The sequence below is a fragment of the Protopterus annectens genome, chromosome 8.part0 (genome assembly GCF_019279795.1).
Source record: "Protopterus annectens isolate FY-2018-M chromosome 8.part0, PAN1.0, whole genome shotgun sequence".
NCBI lineage: Eukaryota > Metazoa > Chordata > Ceratodontiformes > Protopteridae > Protopterus > Protopterus annectens.
This window is the reverse complement of record NC_056741.1, coordinates 1979393207-1979407087: the sequence shown is the minus strand read 5'-3', so window position 1 is coordinate 1979407087 and position 13881 is coordinate 1979393207.

Here is a 13881-nt window from a genome sequence, read left to right as displayed (position 1 = left end):
CTTGATGTCCAAAGCAGATGCCTGCAAAGCCTCAGAGGATATGCAAAAAGATGGATCCAGGCTGGCCTCTGGCAGAGTCATGGCACGGAAATCTAATGTAAAAACCAAATGACCTACAGAGCTATCACCTGTTTCTAGAGGGATGTCTAGTGGAGGCTGGACAGCTAAAAAATCCAGCTCAGACTTCTTGACCTTCTTCTTACCTAGCAGAGTATCTTATGGTTAAAGAATTCCTCCACTGTCCCTGGGCCAATTGTCTAAGCCTTTGATATTCCAGATAAATGGCCAGAGAAGACAAATGGCTTCTGAGTGTTTTAGGCACAAATGCCTTAACAATACTACAAGAGGTATAGTCATGGGAAGCACCCAAACAAAAAAGACACTGTTCGTGACGATCCTTATGGGGAATCCACCTCCCAAACTGACATTGTCCCCTCTTGGATGACATGAACTGCTAGGTAGTGATAAAAATACAAGATCAAGAAAGTAGAAAAAAAAATAACCCAGATGGGGCACTTACCTGGTGTTGCAAAATACAGTACAGCAACAAAAACTCTAAACGAAGTGGTAGCAACTGTGTTTGAACTGGCAGCAAAAGAAATTCTGGGTATGTGCTTCCGTACTTCCCTTTTATGCCCTACATTCTGTGCAGGGAGCATGAATATGACATACGGCACAAACAATATCTTTTAATCTAATGTACACTGGCCGAGCGTTGGGCTGCCCAGGACGAGACATCCCTTATATTTAGGAATACAGTGATATAGGACATCATACAATTAAAGTTTATGATCAGAGACTGAAACATAGTTCTTTCTAGTGAATGCAGCTTCATCTGTTCCATGTACTACTAGTTACAGAAAACAGAAAAAAAAAAGTCCAAAGCATTTTTCCAGCTTTGAAAGCTAATAAATCCTTTAGTGAACACTGTCAAACAAATAGACCACTCATCATCTTATTTGTTTAATATTTGTGGATGGGGCAAAGAATCAAACCCAGCCAAAGTTTTTAAATATTGTTCTAACTAACCTAAAATGTTAATAAAAAGACAATATGCATTTTTAAACAATAAGACATATGAAACTCTGTTTCTGGCATTTTTGACTGACTGTAATTCCCAGTGATTTAACACAAAATAAGACAAGTTTATGAGGGACAAGGCAAGTTGAGAGACATACACATTAAGGCAGAAACAAATGTATATTTAGCTCTGCTGTTGCCATTTAGAGGCTGATGCAATCAGTACTTCGTACCTAGCACAAGACCTGATATTAACAGTGGTTGAAAAGTGCTCAACAATTGCTAAGCACTTTTCTGCATGTTGTTAATATTAGGTCTCGTGCTAGAGCAGCTTGCTTTTTTCTCAATACTGGAGCATAAACATAGTGCTCCATATACTACATTTTAATTCTGACACTATCAATCTTTTTGACTATTGATTTTCATTATTTAGAATGTTATTTAGAATAGCAAGCAATAATGTTCCATAGGTAAACATTCTGGTTCATATAGAATGTTTACCTATGGAACATTATAGCAAGCAATAATGTTCCATAGGTGAACATTCTGGTTCATATAGAATGTTTACCTATGGAACATTATAGCAAGCAATAATGTTCCATAGGTAAACATTCTGGTTCATATGTGTATACTAGGTTAATGGCCACTGGAGCCCTTAAAAGCCTAGCAGTGCAACCCAAATGTGACTCACAAATGTGATTATATTTGATTTGGAGGGGGGCGGTGATTTACTGACTGCCTCTGTCCATCAGAGACATAGCAGCCAGACCAGGGGTGAATTTCCAATTACCATCCATTGGTCCAAGTTGCATTCAAATAGGGATAGGGAGGAACTGTGTTTCACATGGACAGGGAGCCTATACCAGAGAATGAGAATTCTCTGAGAAACATATTTGCAACATGTCCTCTTTATGTTGCAAAACAAATGTAGGTCTTTTAGTCTAGTAGTTCCGATGCTGCTTGTTTTCTGGGTGTACAAAAGATTCAATAAAACAGGGTCCAGGGATGACTTGTATTGCAGGCAAAGATCACCTCTCAGAAGTCTGTATGCTACTGAGTAAACATACTAGGGTTATCAGGTAATCAGAGTAGGACACTGTGTTCACTCCCTGTACTCTTTTTGTAAGGAACCTTTGTGGACATTCCAGTTACTGCATATGTCTGGTGAGGTGGATACTAAAAGGGGCATTATACTATAGGATGGGCCTGATAAGGGCAGAGTAGAGTGGTATGATGACCTCTTTGGACCTAGATGCCATACTCTTGCTTATAAGCTGAGCAACATAGAAGGATTTCCTGAAGGCTAGATTGCTATCTACATGATTTCCCAGATAAGTTGAGCAACACAGAAGTATTTTCTTATAACCTTGGAAACATGGTGGAAGGCTAAGTTACTATCTACATGAGTTCCCAGATCCTAACTAGTGAACCAACCTTTAAGGGTGTTTTACTGATGACATAGTTACCCAGGGTAGCAGACTTCCCAAATGGTACTATAATGCATTTCTTGTTATTAAGTTTTAAGTCATAGCTTTGGCAGCAAGCGTTTGACTGTATTAGATCTTCCTGAAGGGTATACTCATTTTGGGGAGATTCAGATACTGCTTCCAGTTTGCAATCATCTGTGAACTTGGTTAACCAGAGGCCTTTGACATTGGTTTTGACATCCAAGAAGTAGATGCCAAAAAGGAGTAAGCCTAGCACAGAGCCCTAGAGGACTCCGCTGGTGACTGGCCTCTTTGTCGGGGTAGCCTCACCATTTCTAACCTCCTTGATCCTATCAGTGAGTCAGTTAGCTATCCATTGTATTATAAAGGGGTTTATGCCTAGTTGTGCAAGTTTGTTGAGAATGTGCAAACATGTTATTGACTTATTGATATTTGTTATGCTTTGCAAATTATTTGATTGCTTTTCATAGGATCATAGGAGATTACTAGGCTATCAACCTAGAAGTCATTTTAAGCCTAACCGTTTCATCTCAATATAATGCTATAGAAATGCTAGTCAATACCCAATATTGCATTTAGTGATGACTGCCCATGTTCAGCAGGGTTGTGGGTGCTATCCCCAGTAAGAATTTATGGTGCCCCATTTACTCATTCAGGTTCCTGTTGAACAGTGTCATAGAGGTGCTCTGTTTCACATTAATTGGTAGACTGTTCCAAAGATACGGCAGTTGCTGGAAGATAAATCTGTCCCTCCAGCATGTCTTATTTTTAAGTTGAAGTACATATTTAGGTCCCTGGAAAGGGTAGTTCTAGTCCTGTTTGATTTACTGATATGTAGCAAGTTCATTAGGCTTGGGTCTTGGATTGCTCTGTAGGCCAGGCATAAGTCTCCCCTAAGAAGTCTATATGATACACAGTATAGTGACAGGGACTTTAGTCAGTCTGTGTAAGGCACATGCTTGAGCCCCTTGATCTTCTTTGTTAGAAACCTACATGCCGAATGGGGTGCTATACGCAATTATGGGCTGGATTAATGCAGAGTATAGAAGGGTTATAAGTCACATGGTGGTCAAAGTTAAGGTTGCAGTCAACTTGTGATCCCAGTCCCTTACCACTTTGTGGACACTTTGGGTATTGTTGTTGATTTGATAGTGTGAAGGGACATTGTTTATGCCGAAGGGAATGAAGTTGCATTTCTTTGCATTTAGTTTGACACTGTGACTAATACACCAGTCGTTGGTCTGCATGAAACCCTCCTGGAGTATACTGACATTATTTGGGGTTCAATTATCACACCTAGTTTGCAGTTGTCTGAAAAGTTGGTCGGCCTCAATCCCTTAGTTTTGACCTGAACTTCTGAGAATTATATACCAAACAGTCTAGCACTGACCCCTGTGGCACCCTGCTGGTAACAGGTCTGCTGGCTGATGTGGAGTGCACTTTGATAGTGTGTGTCCAGTTTGTGAGCCAGTTAGCAACCCATCTTACAAAGAAGGGATTTACATTCCATTTGCTAAGTTTATCGGTTATACCTGAATGTGGGATTGTGCTGAAAGTCTTAGCCAAGTTGAGGTATGCTGTATACATAGATTTGCCCTTGTTGATGGCCCTGGTCACATTTTCAAAGAAGTTCACCAGATTTAACAGGCAGGATCTGCCCTTGACAAAGCCAAATTGGGTAGGATCCAGGGGTTTGGAGGTTGCCTATGTCTTTATTTATGAGGTCCATAATGATACGTTCCATGGCCTTGCAGATGAGGGTGGTCAGGCTTATGGGTCTGTAATTCCCTGGGTCTGTTTTGGGCCACCTTTGTGGAGAGGAATAACTGTTGCTGTTCTTCATTCCACAGAAACAAAGCCTGCCTTTATTTTTTATACTGCACAAATTAGATGATGCACAGCTTACAGAAAGTTGGGGTGCCAAACCCAACTTCTCAAATCAGTAAAACATTAAATTGAGCTACAGTTCAGATCCTGTGTTTTTTTGCAATGTGCAAGTCTCATTGTATAGTTTAAACACATGACTTTGATTTAATTCTGAATGCTGGTATTATTTATAGTTTCTGCAGTTTATCTTAGTGTTAGTTCTGGAAAACTTAAGTTCAATATTCTGAACTTAAAGTGATTATGCTTTAATACAATGAAGTAAGCCTCTGCATACATACCTCTCAACCTCTTAGCACAAGAAATCTGGACAAGGCCAAAATAATGTGGTGACAAAGGCCCAGAATGAGGGATGAATTTTAATTATTGCTCAAATAAACTTAAACATTTTCTAGAATACATTTTGCTATAGCATGCATTTTCTGAAGGTTATGAAGTCTGAAAGTCAAATGTCTGTCATTATTTAGTGACTTCAATGATTTGCCAGAAAACCACAAATTGTATGAGGAAATAGATCAAACACACAAAAAAATCTGGACATTCTGTGAAAATCTGGAAAGCTGAGAGGTATGTCTATGTACTATACAGTGTTTACCTACTCTTTATTTTATTCATCCTAAAACATTAGGGTTCTGGTAATGACATCTTTATTGCATTTGAATTATTTAAATTGTCTGTATTATCTTCTGACTTTGTTATAACATTTCCAACACACTGGCCTGGTCTACATCAGTTTTGCAGAGGTTTGATTTTTTTACTAATGATTATTTTTCTCTAGAATCCTATTCTCAACTGCTCATTTTCTGACATCAAAACCTTTAACAGGAACTTTTTGTTACAACATATGTATATAAGCTTTTACATATTTACCTCTTGTAGGACATTTCTTCTAAAGCTTTGTTTAAAACATCTTTTCCTTGCTTTTATTCACAGGTATTTGCTGTATAACTATCAGCTATTTATAAACATGTTGAATAATATGTGCTCTCTATGCTATACATTTATTATCACTCCCACTTCTCATCTCCAAGAATTTATGTAATTTTGTTTTCTAACAGAGGAACAAGCACTTGTGTGTTCCCAAAAGACCAATTATAGTCACAGTATCATATGTCCCTAATGGTGGGCAGGTAAACTGACCTTGAATAGTTGCTACTTATTCACAAGCTTCAGATAGGCTCTCACCTATTCTACTGTTATTGTTCTAAAAGAAATCTTTAGATAATAGTTCCACCTTTGGTTCTTGAACTCAGGGTCCTTCCTCTAGCTTAGAATTTTGAGAGAAATACAGGCCTACCTTATCTTCCTTAATGCTTTCCAGGCCCTTCTTCCAAAGCATTTGTGGGATAAGTTAAAAGAGATAACCTAAAAATGAGCAGCATTATTAATAAAACAGACCTATTTGAAGAAAAGATTTCTATTGAAAGCCTGACATCCTGTCAGTCTGATAAAGTTAAAGCCTGCATAATTACTTAGCATTTTTCTAATGGAACCTAGAAGCTGAACTGTTACAGATTAAGGAGTGCATAAATGTGCCTTGACCTGAGTTGATGCTGCTCCCATCTCATTTGGAGGTTACGAGAACTGTACATCATTCTTCTTATAGCTCATATAGAACCGATACGCATAAAAATGGAAGCAGCATATTCCCATGTATAGACTTAAAAATGCCGAAGTGTTGAATTCGACCCATTACTGATCTTTGATAGCCACATAGAATGTATCTCAAATAAAGTGCCTCAACAGCTTATAATTTTCTACCACTTCAAACACCTACTTTCCCAGACTCTAGACACTGTATAGCTAAACATGTCCTTATCCCAAAGCTGGAACGTTTTCCTCCGCAAATAGCATTAGGCCAGTCCTTTAACATCAGTAGCTGCAGGAACACACTAAATAGTATTTCATGTCATTAACCTGTCAAAACCAGAAACCATGACTGTGATCTGCTCATGGCGATTAACACACCCCTGATGACTTTGTTCTTCTTTTTCCATAACTATGTATGACCTCCTATTCTACAACTTCTGCCCTTCACTTAGACTACTGTTAAATGTCTGCACACCTCCTTACTTTATAACAGTGGTATATCTTATCACCTTACAGTGCCTCCCTACGCATTTTGCACTACACAGAGAACTTTTTCACAAACTAGCACTGCTGTCTGGTACTTCCTCCAAAATGAAAAGCATAGCAGTTTTGACCTAGTCACATTTAGATCCGCCTTACAGCTTCATCTCTTTACCATCATCCATTCCAGATGCTGTATAACCACCTACCCTGTTAATACCCTAATTTGCTTACAACTGCAAATAGTTTAAGTGCCTACATTAATCATTATAAATATCGATTGCACTATTGCATAAACTTTTATGCATCATTGTTACTCAGTGTAAATGCTGTGTATGTATTTCTAATATCCTGTATTGTGTTACACATCTAACATATCTAAACTTATTTTGAAGTGTGTGGTAAGCAGTCTTGATTCATGGCTTGCTTTTAACTTTGTTGATTTACAGTTTTCAATTGTTCATTTAATTTCATCTCATTTGTTTATCGCTTTTAGGTACTTGTCCTAGAATGCACTTATTATTTTTGTTTTACTTTTTTATCAATAGTTTTACTCAGTGAAACTTCTTATTTTAATTTTCCTTTCTTATGTTTCCCTTTATATTTATTTGTTTTATCTAATTTTATTGCAACTGTGCTTGGCATTAAGCACCTTCATAAACCCAAATTTGAATCTGAATGGCTGAAAAGAGGCAACAGACCAGCAAAGTCACTTAGAAACAAATGTAAACTAAATTGACTACAGAAATGTGTGCATACTCAAACAGAAACATCCTTCCCTCTCTCTTTACGAACACACACACACACACACACACACACACACACACACACACACACACACACACACACACACACACACACACACACACACAAACACACACACACACACACATTGGTCTACTGAATTTAATAGAAAGGCTCAATCACTGATGTTCAAAACATTGACCGCAAAATGTCAACAATACAAATGTTGACACACACTACTATGCATGCACTGAGCAATAATATTTAGCCTGCTAGAGGCATTCTTCTGTTGCCTAGGAAGATGTTTGTAGCATGCTGTATGCCACATAACATGATTACTATGAAACATGATGACTTCCCATTTATACAGGAAACCTCCAGACCTCTGGTGTAACTGCCAACATTACCAAAATAATTTATGTAGTGATGACAGTGAAGCTGAGCTAAAGTGAACAGCACTGATATACCATTCCATCCCTGACAGCAATGGGCAAACTGCATAGCAGTGCAAGCAATGTGGTGGCATATAGTCCAGTTCTGTGGTCCCACGATGAGAACAAACTGACAATGCACTGTCACACACAGAGCAAACATCAAGTATGCAGCATTAGTTAATACTGGTCTATGCATACTCAAGTCACACTGTGCATTAGATATCTCCACATGTGCAACACAGGAAGGGGTGAAGTGCATCACACTCATCATCATTTGCAGAGGTGGCAAGGGAAACAATGAAACGTGGCTAATAAAACAACATGGGTGGGAGACGTTACTGGAGGCTGAGATAGGGGTCTTATGGCAAGGGATACTGTCTGTGTATTATAGGCATTATCTTCTCATGATGAGGAGAGGATAGCACTATGGGACTAGGATTGGTAGTGGACTGTCTTTCCTCACTTACAGTGTAGATATTCATCTGTGTATATTACATGTGGACTATATGCAGATACAGGTTGCAGGAAGCCATATGGAAGCTTAATGTACCTTTGTTCTGTTCTAAGGCAAGAATTCATGTTTACATCACAGTAGGGCTGCATATTGTAACACAGAATGCCAGGACACTGCATCCTCAGGGCTGTGTCATCTGAAAACCCTGCTTCTTTGCTGTCAGAAACTTTCTTCAAATGACTGTTTTGGTGATGGTGCTGCTGCTTTTTTTTTTTTTTTTGGTGTGTAGTTTGCCACTTAAAATGGTGTAATGTTTGCTTAAGCTATAGGTAAGAGTTTCCATAGCATATGTGCACATTAAGCTATGTTGTACATGTGCCTATGAGTTGCTCTATTTCAGTGAAGCACACAGGGAAACATGATATGCTAGGATCCACAACATGTAACCTATATGCCATGAGTGAGAACTAATGTACTGGACCTGCCCATATGCATGTGCATCATGCTTCATTCCAGAGTTAGGCTGTGCAGCTTTTGATTCAGAATTCACACTTTCAGCATGAATCATAGGCCATCATATCTCTCAACTGTCCAGGTTTTGCAGTATGTTCAGATTTTGGCTTTATATTTTTGTTGTGCTTTTCATAACATTGTGTTTTTTCTGGCAAATCACTGAGGATCGTAGTCAGAATATAATGACAGACATTTGAGTTTCAGATATCATACCCTTCAGAAAATTCATGTTAATGGAAAACCTGCTATTTGATCACCTTTCTCGGTTTGTAAGAGCAATATTTAGAAAGTGTCCCTATTTTTTGGCCTCTGTTCCCCCATTATTTATGACTTTGTCCATATTTCTTGTTCTAAGCGTTTGAGAGTTATGCAAAACTTCTCATTATTTCACAGGGCATGCATGATAATTTTATTTATTTATTTATTTGACATTTGTTTATGGGAATGGTCTGTCTGGGTCTGAAGAACCCACTTTCACAGGAGGCCTGGGGACTGATGACTGCAGTTGCTAATACCCATCACAGAGTGCCTGCCTGGGGTGTTAAGGAGGGGAAGATTATGTTCCACTTTTTGCATTGCCAGTAAAGAAAGATGATACTGAGACCTTATTAGGGGCTGTTGATGTGGGTAACCTTCTGATTGTGGCCACTGGCTCCACAGGACCTGGGAGCAATGCTGGCACCAGGATGATGACCTTCAGTGCCACCACCATGAAGATCTTCAGCAGTGGTAAGCAGAGTTTAGTCAGGAAAAGCCTGAATAGTATAAAAACTATCTGCAACTGCCACTGTTTTCACAGTGTAATTTTAACTTTGTTTTCTGTTGTTCTATGCATCATTCTAAATAAAGGCTGTTTCCTCCAACATATACCAGGATATAATAGGTGGACTACTGTGGAGGACTGTTTCTGTGCCGTGCCTGTTACTTATCCAGCTGTCAAGGCACTGCTGCTTATTGTGAGGAACTACATTGCTGTTCTTTTGTGAGACTAGCTACAATGACAGTCTACTAGTTTGTATTTCCATATGGCTTGCACCACTTGTCCCTATTTTCTGGACCTTCCATCCATCCATCCATCCATCCATCCATCCATCCATCCATCCATCCTCTACCCCTTTGTCCCATTTTTGCACATGGGGTCGGGGTGTCACTTCAACAGTGACTATCATCTCGAGCCAAGGTTTACACTGCCTGGTGGTTAGCCTTGCCAAGGTAGTTCATCCGTACCACTCACTCTTGTACCCTGATTATTTATGACTTTGTCCAGATTTCTTGTTCTAAGAGTTTGGGAGGTATGCAGCCCATAGCCTTATTCATTACATTTTTAGGTTTCTGCTATCTGGCATGTACAAGTGAGACTGTAGCTTAGTTGTATAGCTGTGGGTATATTTGCTACTTCTGCTATCTTCCACATACATTTGGGGATGAAGCCTATTCATGAAGCTGTGTGCACATTTCTGGACTTCTGCTGTGATGCATGTACATTGTAAGTATAGTTCTGAACTCATATATGTACTTCTGTTAACATCTGAGTATTACAGCAGTTTGGCCTGTTATATCATTTGGCATGGGCAGAGTGGCAGGTTAATCATGCTGGCTGCCACAGTAGGTAGCTGAGACCTGTGGCACAGCACAGTTAGTTTTTAAATTGTCTACTAACTTGTACTATATTAATTGTGCCATTTGTAGGAAATCAGTAATTTTATTCTTTCTGCTATGTTTCCCTCCTGTAATCCTGCAGGTCATAATGATAATGCTGTGACGACATAGATGTGCTAGCTACAACTGGCCCCTGCTTTCTGTAAATGTGGCTGTAGAGGGTGAGAGGGCTGGGACTGCCTTACCAGAAAGGGGAATGTTCCCAATCCCTCCTAAGCAGCTAGCTGAGCTAGATCATATTCTACAACCCAACAGAAAATGTGGCAGGATGTGCAGGAGGCAATTGACAGTGTTGTGGCCCACTAGGAAGACTTCACCATGACCCTTCTTAACTGCCTTACAGGTGTGCTCAACCAGCAGGTCCCCTGTCATCAGGCCACCAGAGAAGGGTGTGGTTGCTGTCACTGGCCACCTTGACCCATCCAAACCATTTTCTGAGTCAAAATGACATTGCTCTTGACAAACTGCTAGCTAGCATGGTGTCTCTATGCACCCTATCCCCGGTCAGGTGTACTCACATCCTGTAATGCTACAGCCCATTGTCCACTCTTTCCCATTACAATATGTCTTTGTCCAGTCTATGTCTTCCTTTCTAGTGTATACACTTCCACCCCATTTATGTGTACTGTTTTGTGTTTATGTGCCAACACAGATTACTTTTTCCATTTCCTCCCCCTTTTTTCTTAGGTTCCTTCCCATCATTCTACCTTCCTACATTTCTATAAAAATGGGGTACCTGTCCCTGCAAAAATGCACTCTGTCTTCCCCCACCACTTTTTCCTTTATGTTTTCCTTCTGTGTGACCTCTGCTTCTATAGTTCCCCATTTCTTACTGACCTATACTCTTCTTTCTTTCATTTTCATGGAACTGATAAGCGTCCAGGTGACTAGACACCTGGCGATAGGTGTTTACAATGTGCTACAAGCTAGTGCAATGTAATGGTTGCCAACAGCGTGCTGTCCCCCATGATGACCTATAATAGTGGCTGCCTACAAGTGTCATAAGAGCCACTCTAGATGGCACATGGTCACTCCAATTTACTGCTTGCTCTACTCTGCTTTACTTGGTGTACAGATTTTAGCCATGCTTTGATTTCATATTCAAAGTACAGCTAGCTGCACAGACATACTGATTGTCACCATTTGTATATTCATGTGCACCTTTCCACTGCAGTGTATCACCACTAAGTGGTGCAAGCCTTGCTCAGCCACACAGAATATATCAATGTATCCTGCATTTTGTTCAAGTTATGTATAAAGGTGATTTTATTTGCTATTTTATGCACACACTGAGTCACACTTCAGCAAACTGTACAAGTGTGTACATGCCAGCTGAGGATACCCAGAAATTAAACAATCTCAATGTTTTCTCTATCTCTTTCTTCTCTTCTGGTAGACAACCTTGGGAGTATAAATATGGTAGACCACAAGACTGTGGAAGTTAGATTGCAAAAAAAAAAAAAAAAAAAAAAAAAAAAAACATTTCAGTAGGCTTAACAATACTACAAAAAGTGCTCTAGGACATGTACAGAAGCACAACCTTTTCACCAAAACATTCTCTCAAAGTCAGAATTAAACATTATACTTGACTTGGGGTGTGGGGTAAAAAAAAAAAAAAAAAAAAAGAAAAACAAATCACCTTTTCTTTGGTTAAGCATTCTCAAAATAAAGAGTTAAGTTCTTCAAGCAATGTGCTACTGAAATGGCACAGACTGTGACCTGAAGCATGGCTACCTATTTCTAAAGAGTTGTACATCTGCAACGTAATTTGCATGAGGTTATGTAACAAACCTGATAAGATATTTAATCATAACCAGGAATGTCCAACTGGGAAGTTCCATTATCACTGCAATCTCAGGGAGATATCTCAAAGTATACAAAAAATATGCATAACTATACCAAAGAAATTTATAGTTATGCAACATAAGAACAAAGTGCAATCATAAATTGACCAAAAACTTTTTATAGTTGTGAATATCTAAGAACAAGGAACTGTCCTAGAAAAACAGGAGAAAGCAGAGATAAACGGAAGATGTTATGTGATCCTATCTCGCCTACATTCTGACTGATGGGTTCGGAGCCGATCCCTCGGCTCCGACTCGGCACGCTTATGCCAAAGAGCGAAGTCTCTTATTGGCTGAGCTTACTATATCCCAGGATGCACCACTACCAGTCCCCCAGATCTCGTTTGCCGCTAACTAGCAAAGACGTGGTCTCGAGCTGGCTGAGCTAAGTAGTGTCTTTTCACTAACTTTTTCTGTCAGAAATTTGCTAATTCTTTAACAAAAAGCTGTTTTAACAGCTACTATTTGCTGTGTGTGTGTGTTTTGAAAACTTTTTGTAAGAAAAATTGTGTGTGATTGGTGTTTGTTCCAGTACAGGCTCCCTTCTTCCATAGGGCCTTTCCTGTTGGTTAATCCCTTTGAACCTTAGGGGTTCTTGGATTTCGGTATACTTTATTCACTGTTGTATGTCTTCAGTTGGCCTTTATTTTAATTGGCTATCATTGTAAACGGCAAGTTAATCTTGTAGGGTCAGTCTTTCCCAACAAAGTTTTGTCTGTGAGAGAGTACTCAGTTTTCTTATAATGTCTCAGGCCCCTAGGCCTTCGGGCTTCAAAAAATGCACTAAATGTAGTTTTAAAATGTCTATCACGGATGACCACTCTCTGTGTGTATATTGTTTGGGCCAAACATTTGCAGGAGTCCTGCAGCATGTGTCACGCTTTTTCCTCGAGGGTCCTCCAAGAGAGGAAAAATAAGCTTATTTTGAAAGGCCTTATAAAACCCTCTTTTGAAGAAGCTTTAGCATCCTCTCCTTCTCCTGCTAAAAAGAAAAGGGCGTCGGCTCCGACCAGTCCGTCGGACCCGACCGCCAAAAGACATAGGCAGGCTTCTCCTTCGGCTCCAAGGACTTCGGAGCCGAGGGCGGAACGGTCTGCCTCGATGCCTCCAGTCTCGACTCCTCTGGCTTCGGAGCCGATGGCTGGGGCATCGAGAGGCGGGTCACCTTCATCGGCTCCGCTCAGACACTTCCTCCTTGGCGCCTAAGTCCTCCTCGGCACCGATGGAAACTAGTTTGGGTATTCCTTCGGCGCCGATAGTCATCGAGTCGCCTCGGAACCGGTCCCCTAGCCCCTTGGGGCCGTTGGAGAGGCCAACTCGAACCCGTTCAGTATCCTCTAGGTCATCGAGGATGTCAGATTTGGACATAGACAGGGTGTTCCAAAGACTGTTCCAGTCCCCAGTCTTTCAAAAATTTGTTTCGGCTCCGACCCACTTGGCTTCGGAGCCGATAGCCCATGCCATTGCCATTCCTCCTCCGACCGCTTCGGCTCCGTCGGAGCAGGTGCTGTTGGAGCCGGTGGAGATCCTAGGGTCGGCTCCGACCCTTACTCCAACCCCGGCCTTCGGGTCCGAGTTTGACACGCGGACTTCTTCGGCCGGACCCGGGGGTGACGTTTTGGGACCTATGTTGTTGGTTCCGAGCCTCCCTCTCGGTGCTTCGGCTGCGGGACTTCTGTCTGCTATCATGGCTCCGGGGACCGGACACTCCCAGGATTCTGGGGGTCCGGCTTTCAGAGCTATGAGGAGTGCCTTGGCCAAGTCTTCTTCGGCCATCTCTCCGGCTTTACCGGCACCTTCCCTGGGCGTGG